The sequence below is a fragment of the Epinephelus lanceolatus genome, chromosome 22 (genome assembly GCF_041903045.1).
Source record: "Epinephelus lanceolatus isolate andai-2023 chromosome 22, ASM4190304v1, whole genome shotgun sequence".
Classification (NCBI taxonomy): Eukaryota; Metazoa; Chordata; class Actinopteri; order Perciformes; family Serranidae; genus Epinephelus; species Epinephelus lanceolatus.
In genome coordinates, this window is record NC_135755.1 from 32,760,752 (window position 1) to 32,764,232 (window position 3,481).

Sequence of the window (3,481 nt, forward strand, 5' to 3'; positions counted from 1 at the left end):
ACAGAACATCAATATATTATAATTATGTAAAAAATCCAAACTAATAGGGTGCACAAATCTATTTAATTTACTTAAATATGGGAAATATCTTATAACATTAATTAAATGATAACCTTGTTTTATTTCTGACCATGATTTAAAAATAAAGGGGTAATACTTTACAGTCATCAATCATTAATAAACAGCAAACTGATAGTTAATTAAATAGGCTACTCAATAGTTACTATTTTATTGTAGCAAACAATGAAATAATGATTTTTAATGTTCACCAATTTTGAGCAATGCTATAACTTACAGTATCTGAACAATTTCTTGTTGCACACATCGTAAGGTTTTACACACCATATTATTAAGTATTTGTTGATGGTTGATAATTGATTTGTAAACCATCTATAATTTGGATGGTTATTATACAGTTGCATCTGCTGATTATAACACTAAACACTGTAGCATCAAATTTTGGGCCCTGTGCAAAACCATCTTCTCGGGGCCCCCTGCCCCTTCTCTGTTGATCCATATCTCCCTCACACAACTTATCCATTTATTTATTTATTTATTTATTTACAAAGCCTGTTTGCTTTCTGCCCCTTTCCTTTTGTTCTTTTCTTTTTTAAAGTCCAGAGTTTTCTTTCTTTGGGAAAAACATGACAGTGTACGTTGGTGCAGTCACTCATTTAGCTTGAGCTGCATTTAAAGACAAACCCTAGCGCAGGGGTGGACTACAACAAGGGTTGATGGGACCTTAGAGAACTTCCACTATATTTTTAGTTTGTACTTCATCTTTTGACAGTTTTATTCAGCCAATTTTAGTTTAGTTTAGTTGTAGTACTGATTACTTTGAAATAAGAAATTGCAAACAAAACCAAACTTTTCATTCAAGGCTTTTCGAGAACCACCCCTGCCATTGGGGCCCTGGGTTATCAGTCCCACTTTTCCCCCCACTACAATGCCCCTGATCATGAGTGTATGACAGAAAGGGCCTACCAGGTGGCCCAGGGGCTCACGGGGCCCCTAAGCCATAGCCACTGTGTGAAGTTGCTGTTATTAACTTTGCATTTCTTGTCAAAGGGGTTAGTCACTCCTGTCAATAACAGAGCCCCAAAAGGAATAGTCAAACATCCACTTTGAAAATGTCAATAGAAGGAAACCATTACAGTATCCAAGCCTGTTTTCATTTTAAGAGATGAGTCCACAAAAAATCCACTGACTGCCTCATTTCTGTTGGACCAACGGACCACTGCTCCTTGCAGACAGACAACTCACTTGTTGTTTTTAAATACATGCCAAGCTCAAATATAGGCACCAGGGCAAAATGTGCAAAGTGCAGCTATGTTAGACAGGAAGGAATGTATGCAGGGTTTTGTGACACCTCAGATGAAGGCTGTCTGGCAGATAAACACCCAAGTGACAACAACCCGGCAACAACACACCCCCATGAGAAGTGAGCCAGTGGGCACGTTTGACTGCTGAAACTCTCAGGGGGTTAGTCTCTGTCAGCAGGGGGCAGTCTGAGGGCCAGGGACCTCCAGGGGCCTTTGAAAGATGCTAGGGGGTACAAAGCATAAGTAGGTCATGTTTAATTTTGCCATCATATAATTCTGTAAGGAATTATCACCATCAAGATCATTAAAGTTTTTATCTGAAAAACCTCACATAAACACATGGCTACTGGAAATTGTGGTAAAATATGGCAAGGTAGCAAGGGAAAGTTACAAAAGCATATGTGTAAGTCTGAAGAAGATTCCTGACTTCTGACCTCTGGTGTTTATCTGTGAGAATATAGTAGATGTGTTGAATAAGTGTCATTTTCCACAACAGTTAGCCCATTTGAGTACATTTCATTTGTATCATAACAATGTTTTTAAATGACATACTGTAGTGTATCAGCTGACTTTGTCATTGAGGGGATGACAGGATGGTTGGGGGGGTCCCTAATCTATTACGTCTTTACCACCCTCCTGGAATAGATGACATCACGATGGTGTCTAATTGCCAAAGACTTTTCACATTTCTCAACTTAAGTGCTCATGTAAATAAATATTCTTTTCTCTCAGAACGAGCCTCTCCTGACTAAGCTGTTTTTACAGGCTGATTAGCATTAACTGTGATGAGTAAATTGATGCTGACATATCAATCAGTGGAGTGCCCTTTTAAATGTGTCAGATTGTACTGAGAACATCTCTATCCCCTAACAAGTGGAAGCAGAAGTAAGAAGATGAAGGAGGAAATAAGAAAAACTTAAAGCCTGAGGGAATTTTAATAACACCACACAGATGACCGGACCAATGACATAACTGTACTGTATCCATTTCCCCTCCTCATTCCAGTCTGTTTTGTCTACCACCACAGAAATGTTCATACCCCAGATGCCATATATTTATTATGAAGATATATCATAGATGCCTTGTGTATTGTTAGCCACAAATTTTCCATATCAAAGATGCCAACCAACAGAATAAATGTTGGCATTGCACATTTCTACAAACCAGAGATATGTTGCATTTGTACAGTTCATATGTAGCGGATATGTATTCTTTATGTGTCAGTTTTCAATTTTGTGTTGTGATAGTACTTTGGTTAACATGTGGTAAGGTTGGGAACAAAAATCCCTTGGTAAGCAGTGGATAACCAATATGGTTTGGCTTAAAATACCTGGTTTGCCATTTATTTGGTCACTGGGAATATCCCGAGCTGTCGTTAAAAGACACCCTAATATTTGGTATCTTCTGAAACTCAGTTGAATTTAAAACATCGATGGGCATTACCCAGCTTTGTTAAAGGGATAGTTCAGATCTTTTGAGGTGGGGTTGTATGAGGTACTTATCCACTGTCAGTGTATTACCTACAGTAGATGTCAGTCGGCACACCCCCAGTTTGGAGAAGCAGGCTGGAGTCCATCATGGAAACTAAACAATGTATTGCTGTAGACAGGGAGGTAACAGAAAAACGTATTTCGCCATCTAAAAACATCAGTATTAGTTTTAATGTATGCTAAATTTAGGATATTTTCACTGCTTTACCTTGCCGTTTAACAGCGATTTCTTACAGGGAACTGAAGCCGTTATATTGCTCTCTTCAAAGCCAGACTCCTTTGAGAAACAGAGTGATCGCTGAGCTTAAAAGCTGCTGGTCTACCACTGTCTCCATCAGTTGTTTTTTTTGTGTTATTGTGTGACTTTGCTGTTTTAAAGGGTTAGTTCAGATTCCCTTAAATCACAGAACAACACAAACTAGCTAACTGATTGAGGCAGACTAGAGCACAGATAGGGAACTGAAGCCCTTAATGGTTTCCCCATTGTTCCCTGATCATTTTCACAGTCAGCGCCTATTGTATACGTAACAAATGTACTCGGGCCCATCTCTGTGCAGATGGGTGTGTAGGTCGTAACATGAAGTGTGATCAGGCACCTTGCTGGCGGATTGCTTTTTTGAGGCAGCAGAAACTGACCAAAAAATACCTGGTCTAAAGTCCGAGCAGGGC